Below are 14,885 nucleotides of genomic sequence, written 5' to 3' on the forward strand. Positions count from 1 at the left end.
AGCACTGCACATCCTTGGACAAGCTGTTAACGCCTCAGGGAAAGACAGGGAAAGGTGCCCTGGGCACCTCACCCTGGGAATGGTGTGTACCCACTTCCAGGCGGCTGCTGTTGTTCCCTGGGCCTCGAGAGGTGGTGGGCATGGCCCCGCTGTGCACAGGGCGGAGTGAGGGCTCATCTGAGGTCACGCTGAGCCAGCTGCGGGAGGAAGCTGACGCCAGTGAGCCTTCCCTCGATGCTACGGCCACCACAGCCAGGGAGGAACCGGAGAGAGAGTCTGGTCCCATTTTATAGATGAGAACATCGAGGAATGTGTCCCAAATCTGCCACCCATTAGCTGGATCCCAAGCTTCCAGACTCCTTATCACACCAGGGCTTTTCAAAGCAGGGCCCCGATTAACATTGTGATCACTTTAGGGGGTACTTTGACGTGGCAGTAAAGACGTCAGTAAGAAAGCTGTTCCCCATCCCGTTCTCTCGCAAGGACTCTCTCTGAAGGAGAATTCGGTTTGGTCCAGCATGTCAATCCCTTGTGGCCCCTGCGCACCTATACTTGCCGAAGGAGGATCAGGCCGGGCTCAGAACACCAGCATCTGGCCAAAAGTGAATGGATTTTTCTGCTGTTTTTCCTTTATTTTTAAGTACCAGTTACCCTGTACCTATGGAGAGTAATACTGACTTTCTTTTTTTTTAAGTGTATTTATTTTGAGAGAGCGAGAGAGCATGCATGTGCGCGCGTACACACACACACACACACACACACACACACACACACGAGCAAGGAAAGGCAGAGAGAGAAAGAATCCCAAGCAGGCTCTGCACCCAGCACAGAGCCCAATGTAGGGCTCAATCTCACGACCCTGAGATCATGACCCGGGCCGAAACCAAGAGTCAGACACTTATCTGACTGAGCCACCCAGGCGCCCCATTACTGTCTTTCCATTTACAGCAGACAGTTTCCTTTAAGAAATACTAAGGACAGGGGCTCCTGGGTGGCTTGGTCGGTTAAGCGTCCGACTTCGGCTCAGGTCGTGATCTCGCGGTCCGTGAGTTCGAGCCCCGCGTCGGGCTCTGTGCTGACAGCTCAGAGCCTGGAGCCTGTTTCAGATTCTGTGTCTCCCTCTCTCTCTGCTCCTCCCCTGTTCATGCTCTGTCTCTCTCTGTCACAAAAATAAATAAACGTTAAAAAAAAATTAAAAAAAAAAAAAAAAAGAAATACTAAGGACAAAGGAAGTTGGCTTAAAGAAAACCATGAAGTTCACAGTGGTGTCGGGGAAGCCTCAGCAGTACACAGAGCCCTGGAGGGCAGGGTGCAGCTGAGGAAGGAGCAGGACAGTGGTCCAGAGCCCTGCGGCAGGGGGCAGGTCACCTGACCTCTCTGGGCCTCGGGCCTCTCCTCTAAGAGGTAGGATAATGAAGCCCGCACACAGAGGGCCAAGAACAGCCACGGCCATTTGAAGAAGAGCATGCTAGAGGATTCACACTAGCAGTTAATAAACCCTACCACAGGGGCACAGGGTGGCTCAATCAGTTAAGCGTCCGGCTCTTGGTTTTGGCTCAGGTCATGATCTCACAGTTTGTGGGTTCGAGCCCCACGTCGGTCTCTGTGCTGACAGCTCAGAGCGTGGAGCCTGCTTCGGATTCTGTGTCTCCTTCTCTCTCTGCCCCTCCCCCACTTGTGTTCTCTCTCTCTCCCTCTCTCTCAAAAATAAATTAAAATGTAAAAAAAAATTTTCCAAAAAAAAAAAAGACCTAAAGACCTATCATAAAGCTCTAATAATTTAGACAACGTCGTATTGGCACAGGAGAGACAAACAGACCCATGGAACATAGAAAGCCCAGAAAAAGGCCACAAGTAGGACACCAGGTTTATGACAAAGGTGACATCATGGTGCATTGGGAAAAGGATGGTCTTTTCTTTTTTTTTTTTTAAATTTTTTTTTTTTCAACGTTTATTTTATTTTTGGGACAGAGAGAGACAGAGCATGAACAGGGGAGGGGCAGAGAGAGAGGGAGACACAGAATTGGAAACAGGCTCCAGGCTCCGAGCCATCAGCCCAGAGCCTGACGCGGGGCTCAAACTCACGGACCGCAAGATCGTGACCTGGCTGAAGTCGGACGCTTAACCGACTGCGCCACCTAGGCGCCCCAAGGATGGTCTTTTCGATGAGTGGTGCTGGGTCGACTAGTTAGCCATATGGAGAAAAGATTCATCTTGACTCGTACTCCCCCATTATACACAAAAAAAAGTTCCACGTAGATTGCAAATCTAACCAAAAGGGAAAACAATAAAGCTTTTTGAAGAAAACAGAAGAAAAAGAGCATACGGGAGGAAGCAATCAACAAAATTAAAAGGCAGACTATGGAATGGGAGAAGGTATTTCCAAAAGACATATCTGGTAAAAAGTTAGTAACCAAAATCTATAAAGAACCTATCAAATTCAACACCCAAAAAACAAACGACCCAGTTAAGAAATGGGCAGAAGACATGAATATTTTTCCAAAGAAGACATCCAGATGGCTAACAGACACATGAAAAGATGTTCAACATCACTCATCATCAGGAAGATACGAATCTAAACTACAATGAGATATCACCTCACACCTGTCAGAATGGCTAAAATTAACAACTCAGAAAACAACAGATGTTGGTGAGGATGTGGAGAAGGGGAAAGCCTCTTCTTCTATTGGTGGGAATGCAAACTGGTGCAGCCACTCTGGAAAACAGCATGGAGGTTCCTCAAAAAGTTAAAAATAGAACAAGCCTATGATTCCGTAATTCCACTAGGTATTTACTCAAAGGATACAAAAACACAGATTCGAAAGGGTACGTACACCTCAATGTGTATAGCCGCATTACCAACAATAGCCAAATTATGGAAAGAGCCCAAGTGTCCACCGACTAACGAATGAATAAAAAAGATGTGGTATGTGTATACAATGGAATATTACTCAGCCACCAAAAGGAGTGAAACCTTGCCATTTGCAACGATGTGGATGGAGCTAGAGTGTATTATAGTGTATTACGCTAAGAGTAATAAAGTCAGTTAAAGACAAATACCACATGATTTCACTCAGATGTGGAATTTAAGAAACCAAACAAATGAGCAGATGGGAAGAGGGGGGTAAGAGAGAGGGAGACAAACCATGAGACTCTTTACCACAGAGAACAAACGGAGGCTTGCTGGAAGGGGGTTGGGTGGGGGACAGGCTACATGCATGATGGGTACTAAGGAGGGCACTTGTTGGCATGAGCACTGGGTGTTACAGGTAAATGATGAATCACTAAATCCTACTCCTGAAAACAATACTACACTACACATTAACTAACCAAAATTTAAATTACAATTTGAAGAGAAAAAGAAGAAGGAGATTATGTCCAAATGGCCGATAAAATGAGAAGAAAAAGCCCTCAACTGATAAAATGAGAAGAAAAAGCCCTCAACTTCGCTAGTCATCAAGGAAATGCAAATTAAAACCGCGATGAGATACCGCTACACCCCCACCAGAATGACTACAGGGAAAACCACCACACAGACACACACACACACACACACACACACACACTTCCTAAGCACACAGCTCTTCCACATTGACGGTGGAAGTATGAATGGGTACAACCACTTTGCAAAACCATCTGACCCTATCTATTAAAGCTGAACAAAGGCATCACTCGGCAATTCTACTCGTAAGTATACAATGAAGAGAAACACAAGCACCTGTTCACCGGAAGGCCTGTACAAGAATGTTTATCACAGCAGTGTTTGTTACAGCTGAAAATCGGGGGGAAAAAACCCAATGTCCATCAACAGAAGAGAGGATAAATACAGCGTTGCCAATGGAATAGCATCCAGCAGTGAAAATGAACAAATGATTGCTGCACGCAATTCCAGGGATGGATCTCACAAGCAAAACATTAGGCAAGAGAGGCAACACTGCGATCCCATTTATGTAAAATTGGAAAGCAGGCATAACCCATCTCTGGTGACTACAAGGCAGGATAGTGGCTATCTCTGGGGGCAGTGACTGCAAGGGGCCTGCAGGGACTTCTGGATCTCTGATAATACTGCTTCTTGATCTGGGTGGTGCTGCATGGGTGTGGTCACTGGGCCGTGCGCCTGAACTTCATGCGGTTCCACAGGGCAGTTATGCTTTAATAAAAAGCCACTGCAATGGCCCTAGGAAGAAGGGCTGGCTGAATCTAGTGACCCCGATTCTGCCAGGTCTGGACCCCTGGAGGGGTATGGCACCCAGAGTGGGTGGGACAACCTGGGGTGGAGAGCGGGGAAGGAGCCCCACGCTGCGTCCTGGCCTGGCCTTGTTACACACAGGCTGTGACCTTCCGCGGGCCTCTGCCTCCATCTTTCAGAACACTGTGGCTTTGACACTGGGACGGCTCGAACCCAAGAGAGGGTCCCACAAAGGTGAGGTTGGTACCCTTGTACCCCAACCAGGCACACACCTCCAAGGTCTCCTCTCTGAGAAGGGGGTGCCAGTCCAGGACCCTAGGAGACACTCCGGGGCAGGTGCTCAGGGAAAGGAGCTGGGTCGACCCAGAGTGGCAGTGTGGGTGGAAGAGGTCACAGGTGAGGCTCACCGGTCCTGGAACATCAGCAGACACTGGGTTCCCTCTGAGGTGACAGAGAAGTAAGGAAGGTGCTGAGCAGGTGAGGGACCTGAGACCCGTCTAGCTGTCACATGGAGAAGGCACTAGCAAAGTTCAAGCCTAGGGGTGCCTGGGTGGCTCAGTCGGTTGAGTGTCTGACTGCAGCTCAGGTCGTGATCTCACAGTCCATGGGTTCGAGTCCCGTGTTGGGCTCCGTGCTGACAGCTCAGAGCCTGGAGCCCGCTTCGGATTCTGTGTCTCCCTCTCTCTGTGTCCCCGCCCCCACTCGCACTCTGTCTCTCTCTCAAAAGTAAATAAACATTAAAAAAAAAAAAAGTGCAAGGCTAGAGCAGTAAAATGAGAAGGCAGGCCACAGGACTTGAAACGACAGACTCGTGTGTAAATGGAGGGAAGGCAATTTCTAGAGCTGCATGAGAGGGAGACTCAACTTTCCCTGGTGAGCAGCTGGTTGTGGGGGTGAAAGGGAGAACACAGGAAGGCCTGCTGGGGGTTCCCCCTCTGAGCCGTGATTGCCCATACACCACAGTGGGGAGCCCAATCCTGCAGCCTGAGCCCGGCACAGTGGGCTTCATCCAGCGCCAGCCAAAAGAACCAACGATGCCCCACACCCACAGCCCGCCAACCAAAACCTCTCATCCATCCCCCCACCTCCCTTCCTCGACCTCCCACTACATCCCACTCTAGGCAACAGGTGCCGCCCCCCCCCCCTCGTCACATGGTCAAAGATGGACAGAACAGCTGCGTCTAATTCAAGGACACAGACAATGCCAACGTTCAGATCTTTGCTGACACCCATTCAGCTGGGCCTGAGCTAACAAAGAGGGTCAGATCCTCAAAGATGTCCCTGGGGAGGAGCACAGACAGACAGACAGACAGGCACGACATATACCACGAACCAAGGCAGATACTCAGCGGTCAGTGCTCCCAGGAGTAAGGCGTGCTGCAGGTTGGTTCACAGGGACAGGAAAAACGGTGGTGTCCCTTCCAGAGGGAACCAGAGCAGGGCTTGAAGGCTGGGCCACACCAGGCATGGGGAGAGCAGGCAGGATGCACTCGAGACGGAGGGAGGCCAGGGTGTGGAGTGGTGAATGGGGAAAGCTGGCAGGACCAGCTCTGCGCGGCTGGGATGCCAGGCTGCTGGGCTCGGGCTCATCCTGAGGGCACAGGGGAGCCAAGGAGGGGCGGAGGGGGTAGACGCTGAGGAAAGAGGCTGAGGCAGCGACCCGGTCGGGGACAGCTGTGGCCTGAGCCGGCAAAGAGCAGGCCAGGTGCAAGGGAGAAGCCTGGAAAGGGAGAGCCTCAGCTTTGTGAGTGTATGCACCCCCTTTTATCCCACAGCGCACCCCCATTCTCCTCTTGCCCCCCGAGCTACCATTTCACTAACGAGCTGAAGGCATCTGTGTGTATTCTGGCCTCTGGCAGGTACTGGGGACCAAGGAAAAGATGGCAGGGGAGGGGAGGGAAAGTGTGCAAGGAAGGCGAACTGGGCCACAGGTTCATACTCCAGTTCACGCTCGTTAGGGCTCCGGGCTCCAGCAGCAGGGCCAGGGGGCTGGGCCCGGTGAGTCACTCCAGCCAACGCCAGGCAGCCTGGCACCGGGGCTGGGAAATCCTGTCTTTCTTCTCCACTCCCTTTCCCTTATCGTTCCTGTGTCCGAACCAGTCTCCACCCAGCCGCAGTGATCTTTTCAAACACAGAAACCCAATGCTTGAAGTACACGGAGGGCCTAAAGGGCAGGGCCAGGCAAGTCTGGGGCACAGGGTCTCTCTCTGGTCCTGGGGCGCTGATGAACCCCTGGCAGTGCACTTGAGGGAAAAGCCAGCTTTGGGGCTGGCTCGCCGTGTGGTCCTGGCTGAGTCCCGAGGCCTCCGGCGCATAGCTGTTCCTCACTGGGCCGTGGGTCCCTCGACAGGGTGCTGAGGAGCCCGGGCACCCCAGCAAGCAGGCACACCTGGGAGAGGAACCTCCAAAAGGGGGGTTCCATCCTGGGCTCTGCTGGGGTGAGGGCGGGGACAGGAGGAAGCTGGGACAGAGGAAGGAGCCACACTCCTGGAGGCGGGGGTTCCCTGAGCAGGGGCTGGGCTCCAGGCAGGGCGAGCAGCTGGCTCACTGGTTTGGGCACTGAGAACCCCAGGGCCACTGGTCACCCTAGCTTGGAGCCCCCAGCCCCGCACCACACCCTGCCTGCTGAGAAGGTGCTGAGGGAGGCATAGATGCAGCTGGGAGCCACCCACCAGGGGCTGTTCTCTCTCCTACCTGGGTGGGGGTGATATTTGGAGCGGCAGCTCCCTCCCCACAAGGGAAACAACCTGACAGAACGAGAGTTCATCAGGTCACCGAAGCCACCTCGGCTCCCCTGTGCTGCTGTGTGACCCCAGGCAAGCCTCTGCCCTCCCCGGCCTGCAGGTTCTCACTGTTGCATGGGGGAAAGGGGGACACTTCTCGCTTTTTTTCAATCTGCGGAGTTTGTCACCAGGACAGCCTCTTTTCCTGCTTCCTGAACAGGCCGTCTGTGCTTCTGGCACCACGTACCTCCAAGACTCCAGCTGGAAACGTGCTGAGATGGTACCCATTGCTCAGACGGGGAAACTGACACTCGATTCCTAGGTCAAGCTCCTGCACGACCTCAGAAATGAGAGCTGTACTATCTTCATTGCAGATGAGGTCTAGGGCTCACAGAGGGAAAGGATGCATTCCGGACTGAGTCGGGGGCCTGTCTCATGTCAGGGCTACGCTCTGCCTGGCCCTCCATCCCTCCCTCAAACAGAGACAGCGACCCACTCATCAGCCCCTGGGAGCTCCACTCAGTGAGTGCACCCTCCCCAACCTTCCCCCACACCTGCCCGATGCCTGGCCAAGGACACGGGCAGGAATCAGGCAGGGCTCCACCTGGGAGGTCCACCTGATTGAGGAGAGACTGAGCCCCCAGTACCAGGCTGAGAGATCTGCTCAAAAAGGGGCACCGATTCATTCAGACAGGGCATGAAAGGCTCGTGGAGGAGGTGGCATTAAGCAGGATCTCAGAGTGGGGCAGCTGTGACTTCGAGAGGTGGAAATGGAAGGTTAAGAGGAGGATGGAACATTCTGGGAGGAAGAAACCATTTAGGCAAGGCTGGAATACCAGGAGCGAGGGAGAGGGAGAAGGAAGAAGGCGCTAGCACAGAAACATTGCCACAGCCGGGTAATGATAGTCCCGAAAGCCAGGCTAAGTCCTCGGGAGGGTGCCAGCATCTGAGCTGAGCACCTGGATGGCTCACAGGAAGCTGGGATGGAAAGAAAGCCAGGATGCAGGCAGACAGACCAGACTATAGGAACAGACCCTGAGAAGCAGGGCCTCTTGTGGCACGGCCTTGGCTGTGGGGTTGGTTAAAAGGGAGACCCTGGCCAAGGCAGGGTGTGCAGTGTGCAGGGCAGGGGCTCTCTGGCTGGGGCTCTCGCTGGAGGCAGAGGTGGATGACAACCTCACCTCGGAGCAGAGGTGTGCCGGCAACACCCACGGGGTCTGTGCACGGCTCCGCACCACATCGTGTGCCTGCTAGAAAGCCCAGACCGAGGAGGAATGAGCCTCAGAATGTCCCATCCACACCCTCATCATCCTCAGATGGGGAGATAGTCACTTCTTCGTGCCTCAGAGTTCTTTCGCATCTGTAAAATGAAGGTCTGCTCTACTGGCCCAGCTCCCCCCACACACCTCTGCCCCAGGAGGGACTTAGCCTCACTGGCCTTACTCTACTCATCTGCAAAATGGGGCTCCTACCAGGCCCAGGGTGATGGTGGGGATCGAGTGACCCTCCACAGCCCTGGGTTTGTTGAATAAATGACCACGATGAGATGTGCACCACTCTGAAAGGCCTGACGTACTGTCAGGCGCAGGATAGGGTCTGGTCACTGGGGCAACCCACGGGGACATGCCAGCACACTCCCCTCCTCCAAAAATCCCTGAGCTCTGGCTACCATGGTCTCAGGCTGGGCTCTAGGGCCAGAGGTGCAGCAGCCCGAGTCTCTGCTCACGAAAGTTCCTAGGCTGGGGAAGGAGGGGGAGGGGAGACGGAACACCGAGGATGAGCACAGGGGGGAAGCCAGTGTATGTGGGTACCCGGATGGGGGATCTCTCGGAATGGCCTGCCACGACGGTGAAATCAGTGGCAGGCTGAAGAATGCCGCCCCACCCAAATATCAATGTCCTAATCCTTGGAACCTGATGATGTTACTTTATATGGCAAAAGAGACTTTTTTGCAGATGTGATTAAGGATCTCGACTTGTGGAGATTATCCTGGATTATCCAGCTGGGCCCTAAATGTAATCACAGGTGTCCTTATCCAAGGGAGACAGAAGGAGATGTGACTCCAGAAGAGGACAAAACAACAGGACAAGGAAAGCAGACAGGCTGGGGTCATGAGGTCAGAGGAAGGCCAGCAGCCACTAGAAGCTGCAAGAGACAAGGACCAGATTCTCCCCTGGAGCCTCGAAAAGGAACCGGCCTGCCGATACAAGTTTGGTCCCCTACGACTCATTTCAGACTTCTGACCTCCAAAAGCGTAAGAGAATGAACTGGTGCTGTTTTAAGCCGTGAAGTTTGCATTCATTTGTTACCACAGCAAGAGAAAACAAATACCATTCCTGAAGAAGATCGTGGGCAGGCATGGATGTGGCCTCACACCTCTCTGCTCAAGGGAGTGAGTGAATCAGCTAGCGATACTCATCCTGAATTGCTTCAATGTAAAACAAAGTCACTCCAAACTTCTGTGTCTTAGTTACTGGTAACAAGCCGCTCGGGGCCCACCGCACCTGACCAGCATAAATGATACAGCAGCAGGCAGCACGCTGGCGGGTGCAGGCCACCAGGCTCTCTGCCTTTTGTCCCCCAGGATACAAGATCCTGGGGCCACTCCCTGAGCACACCCCATCACTGACGGTTAGCTGAGTACCAATGCATGGGCTTTGCTCCGGCCACTAGCCCCTTCTCCCACAAGACCACGTGTGCCCCACTGTGGCAGCAAACCACAGCACTCCCCCCCCCGCCGCCCAGGCCACCACAGCCTCAGCCACTGGCACCCTCAGACCTCTATAGCCCTGCCCCGGGAGAGCTGGGGCCCCCAGAAACACATCTCTGAACAAGTAGAATGGGAAGCAGTAACTCAGGCCAGGACAGCAAGCAAATGCTAACATTCCATTAGCTTCCTGTGTCCAAGCCTGAGGGCGGGCTTCCTACAACATCCTGGATTAAAATCCCAAAGGGTCTTAGCCCATTTTGCCTTTAGTGAGCAGGGAAAAGCAGGCCCTGAGGCCAAGGGAAGTGGGCAGGCTGGCCTCACTGAATGCAGCCCCAGGGCGTCACCATCAACCCGGGGAGAAGCCACCAAACCGGGGCGGGTCTTGAAGGAGAGGCCTGGGGGACCACTGCCAGCCAAGAACTGTCCTGAGTAGCAAGGCATGAAGGGGCAGAAGAGGTCTCCAGGGGGGACTTGAGGGGTGGAGGGAAGGGGCTCTAACGGCACTCAAAACTTGAGGATGGGGGCAGGGTGGGGAGGTGAAGAGAAGACCAGCTGTGGACAGCTGTCCCCATGTGTCCGCACAGGCCCCAAAGCGGCTGGCGGGTCTCCCCAGGTCCCCAACTCTGAGGGGTGCAGACCTGCCCTCTGCAGCTGGGGGAGCCTAAGGCCTGCTGCTGAGCTTTATGTATGACCGTTAGGGGGACAGGAGACTTTGAGAGGCCCAGGGACTTGGATGGGCAGATAGGCAGCAAGACCACTGACTGGAAGCTTCTGAGCCTAGCTCTCCACACCCAGTGAAGACTGAGAGGAGGGGCTTCCACTTCAATGGGAGGAACTCTTTCTCCTTTTCCCTTCTCCCAGAGTTTCCCCCTCCTTGCTGTGTGGGCTGTCTCCCCCAGGGAAGGGACTAGGCGATACCAACTATCAATTACTGCTGACCTTGAACAACGATGGGGTTGAAGCAGGGGTTAGGGGTGCCGATTCCCGCACAGTCAAAACTCCACGTGTAACTTTGGACTCCGCCAAACTTTACTGCTAATAGCCTATCATTAACCAGAAGCCTTACCAATAACATAAACAGTTAACACATACTTTGCACGTTGTATGTATAATACGTTGTAGGTACAATACACAAAGCTAGAGAAAAGAAAATGTGATTAAGAAAATCCTAAGGAAGAGAAAATACATTTACAGTACTGTAAAAAACCCATGCAGGAGTAGACGCGTGCAGTTCAAACCCGGGTTGCTCAAGGATCCACTGTACTATTAATTATAATGGCTATCAAACACCAGGTCCTTAGTGAAGCACTTTCAGCGACACGATCTCCCTTAATCATCGTCACTCCCTGTCATCAAGCAGTATTCATCCCTGGGCACAGGTAAGGGCAGAACCAGCCTCAGAGAAGAAGCCTGGACACAAGGACAGGCCTGCAGGGAGGTGATGGTAGAGAGAGGCTTTTCTGTGCCCTCTGTGGGCTCCACGCCAGCCTCCTGTTCAGGGACCAGGGCTTCAGGGCTGTCCTGAGAGCCAGTGGAGAAGGCAGAAGCAGCCAGAAGGCCTGGGGGCAGTGTCCTGGACGTTGTCCCCCAAAACCCACAGGCCTCCCACAGCCAACTTCCATCTTTGACTTCCCCCGGTGGTGGCCCCATCTCCAAAAGGGCTCCCCGACCCACCCTCCCTCTGCACGAGGGCCGTGTGCACCCCCTGAGCATCTCACATTCACACTACCCCAGCTCTGGGAATCTGTTATCAGATCCCCTCCCTAGCCCTGGGCGGGGGCTGGGCAGAAGAGAGGCAGAGGAGTGGGGAGAGGGCCTCTCGCGGCCGTGGCCTCCTCCTCACTGGGCTCTATAGTAACCCGCTCAGCACAGAGCCAAAGAAGGATGACCGTTCTTGTTCTCAGAGGCACATCTGACCATTTAAGGCCCTTCCCCACAGGGCTACCACTCAGTTTCACACCTCCAGGCCTTTTCCCGGGCCTGCAATGCCTGCCCTTTCTCTTCTGCTTGCTGAATTGTTCATCCTAAGACCCAGCACCGAAGTGTCTGCAGTGAAATCTCCCCCAGCTCCCAGGCAGGTCCCTGCCCTGGGCCCCAGTACTGGGCTTATCTGTTGACCCATCTGCCTCACCAGTCAGAAGGGAGGCTCATCAGGGCAATGACCCCACCTCAATGTCCTGGCACCCAGCTCTGGACTGGCCTGAGGCAGCTGCAACTGTGTCCACCCTACCCTGCCCAGTCCCTCAGCCAGGCAAAGCAGCCAGGCCTCCCCACCCCTACCCCAGGACTCTGGGGACTGGAGCAGGGACCAGGCCCAAAGTCCCTGGGAAGTCTCAATCCTTGCAGTAGAACACGGTGGGTTCCCCTAGGAGGCCTCACACTCAGGGTTGGCTGAGCCCTACTCTCAAACCTCTCTCTTCCAGGAAGTCTCCCCAGATTTTTCCCTGGAATGGTTGGCCTCAGCACTATATTCTCCAACACTAGTACAGGAAGAAGATTCTGACCTGTGAGCCAAGCTGACCTAGGTTCAAATCTTGGCTCAGCAGCCCTGAGAGACAATTTTAGCTCACTTCATCCTCTGCCCTACCCTCCTCATCCCTGTGAGAGCTGGGGCTGATTGGCTCCACATGAAATGAAACATGGACAGACGGCACCTGTTACTGATCTCCTGTCCTACCTCACCTCTGGACGCCAGGCGGGTTTCCCCAGGTCCCCAACTCTGAGGGGCGTAGGCAGGATCAGAGAAGCCCAAGATCCATTCTCTCCCAGATCTCCCCACCTCCCCCAGCCCAGACCGACACCCCGAAGCCTAGCAGCCCAGGAAAAGGCCCTTATCGAACCAGGGAGGGTCAGGGCGGGAATCGGCCTGGGCCCTGCCCCTTTCCCAAGCCTCCAGGGCCAGGGTTGAAGCCTCCAGGGCCAGATTGTGGGGGGCATCCAGGGGGGCTTGTGGAACTGAACGGATGGAGGACTGGGAAGGGAAGAGGAAAGAGGAATGGTGAGGAAGATGAGAAGAGACAGTCAAGCCCGGGGCGGGGTGGGGGCGGGGGGGGGGGGGAGGTTAAACCTCACCGCTTCAGTACTAAGAAACTGGCTCCGGAACACCCACCCAGAGGGAGGTGGAAGAGGCCCCAGGCCGCCGGGTGGGGATGGGGGTGGGCAGTAGCCCGGGGGCGGGGGGGGGGGCGGATTCTCGAAGCCCCACCCCCACCCCATCCCGCCCCGGGCCTCAAGGACCGCGCTCACCTCCTTCCTCCCCCGGAAGGCGCTCCGGCACACCTATTCGTGCTCACAGGGCACGCACCGGCCCGCGCCGCACCCGCACACACACCTCCGAAACACACACGAACACGCGCGCTCGCACACGCCTCCCTCTGCGCAGCGCCTCCTACCTGCCGCGCCGCCGCGTCTCCGGCGAGACACGGATGCAGGGCACCGCGCGGCCGCGGGAACCCAGGCTGCACCGGCCTCCGGCTCGGGCCGGGGATCCGGCTGGGGCTGGTCTGGGGCGGGGGCTCGAGCTCCGACTCCCAGGCTGCGGCCCGCCCCGCCCCGCGGCCTCCGCCCATTTGGGGACAGAGGCGTGGTCTCCAGCGGGGCGGGCGTGCTAGGCTTGCTGCGCAGGCGAACTGGTGCGGTGCCTTGGGGCGAACCCGCTAGGGGGTGGCCGCCGGGTTCCCTCTCCCGGGTAGGAGGGGACCTGGGGGCCGCATGGCTCGGCCCGACTTCTCTCGGCTAGATCGGGCCCCCGGTCTCCCTCCTTCCCTCCCAGCCGCCCTAGTTCCGCTCTAGAGTAGCTCCGGGAGCGCCCGAAGGCCGAACTCAGGTCTACTCTGCTCGAAGGTTCTGCGCCAGCCCCGCACAAGGCTTGCAGGCCGCCCGCACTTCGGGCATGCATCTTGTGTGGAGAGTCGCGCAAGGCCAAAACAGGGGCCTGGGAAAAGAGGGGCTTGAAGAAGCGAGCTCCCGTCTCTTCCCCGTCTCCAAGGTTCGGGATGAGGAGGGGGGCTCTAGAGCCCGGGGAGGCACACACAAAGGCCCTTAGATTGCGGAAAGCTGGCCCCAGGCCCGTATTGAGCATTGATGCGTGTGCAATAGGACTGCTTCAGGAGCTGCATGTTTCCGGAGTAAGGTTGAGAAGGTTCGTGAGTGACCAACCCTGGCACACAGGGGCTCAGAGCTCCTGGCAGACATGCCTCTCTGATCTGTTCGTCCGAGGCCTACGCTGGCCCACTTTGCAGATACAGAAACTCCTGCCCACTCACCGGGATTCTCAGGCCCACTCACCCGGATTCTCAGTCTCGTTTAATGATCTCATTAAATTCTCAGGCACTCAGACTACCCGGCCACCGCCTCACACTCTTCGGTCCCAGACCTCCCAGAAGTTTCTTTCTCCCCAGGATGTAGCTCCAGCCCCACCTCCCCCCCTTTCCCCTTCTCTAGTCCCTATCCAGACAAGGAAGACTTTCAAATATGCAACCATGACCGGCCACCCACAGAACAATGTTCCAAAATTGCCCCAGTGCCGACTCCCCCAACCATAGCCCATTGCCGGGCCTGTGCCCTGGGCTGCAGCCTCCCCAGGCTCTCAGTGCTCCTCTCGAGGCCGTTGGCTCCCCCACCCTCAGACTGTGGTTTTGCTGCTCTGCCGCTATCTGGAAAGCTCTTCCTTCCTCCAGGAAGCAAGTGCTGATAATCAAGCCTCTAGAGCCATGGCCTCCATCACCAAGCCCCTCTCCACTCGGAAGCCCTACCCCCCACTTCTTCAGCGTTCGCACCCTTTGTTTGTGCTTCCTGCCTGGCCCTAAATTCAGTAAATTCATGCTGCCTCTCTTGGAGTTAGTGGTGGAGTCTCGGCCCCCTTCCCGGCCTCCCTGTGAGGCTGAGGCTCATTCTGGGGAAGACAGTAATACTTGGTGAAGCCAGGCAGGTCTGGCTCCAGTCCTCGCTCTGCCGGTTACTGGCCGTGTGATCCAGGCAACTCCTCTGTCCCTTTTCCTGTCTGTAAACTGGGCTTCTAGCAGAAAGGTGTGATGATCCGGTACAGGCAAGTTGTGGGGCCCAGTAAGGCCCCATCATGTAGGGTATTGGGTAGTGTTGCCTCTGGGCTGGGAACTCCCACCTGGTCAAAGGTGGGCCCGGGGGGTCATGTGTGAGAAGACATTTGCCTCAGCCTGCCAAACAGTGGAGCTCAGAAGATGCCTGGGCCCCTTTTTGTTTTCAGAGCGATGCAAAGGACGAGAAGGGTATCATGTAATGATTG

The 14,885-nt window shown here is 55.5% G+C and overlaps 1 protein-coding gene and 1 non-coding gene across 2 annotated transcripts in view; one reads left to right on the forward strand and one right to left on the reverse strand.

Annotated features, from left to right (window-relative positions):
- The window catches only part of CAPN5 (calpain 5), a 52,930-nt gene extending 39,743 nt beyond the window's left edge, over positions 1–13,187 (reverse strand). The window contains exon 1 of the mRNA XM_043580153.1: positions 13,015–13,187. The gene's annotated coding sequence lies outside the window, so the exon portion shown is untranslated. The remainder of the gene's footprint in view (positions 1–13,014) is intronic.
- Positions 4,734–4,818, forward strand: TRNAC-GCA. Its single transcript has one exon. It is a non-coding gene; the product is annotated as a tRNA-Cys (tRNA).
- Positions 13,188–14,885: the final 1,698 nt, after the last annotated feature.

Source organism: Prionailurus bengalensis, chromosome D1 (genome assembly GCF_016509475.1).
Source record: "Prionailurus bengalensis isolate Pbe53 chromosome D1, Fcat_Pben_1.1_paternal_pri, whole genome shotgun sequence".
Taxonomy (NCBI): domain Eukaryota; kingdom Metazoa; phylum Chordata; class Mammalia; order Carnivora; family Felidae; genus Prionailurus; species Prionailurus bengalensis.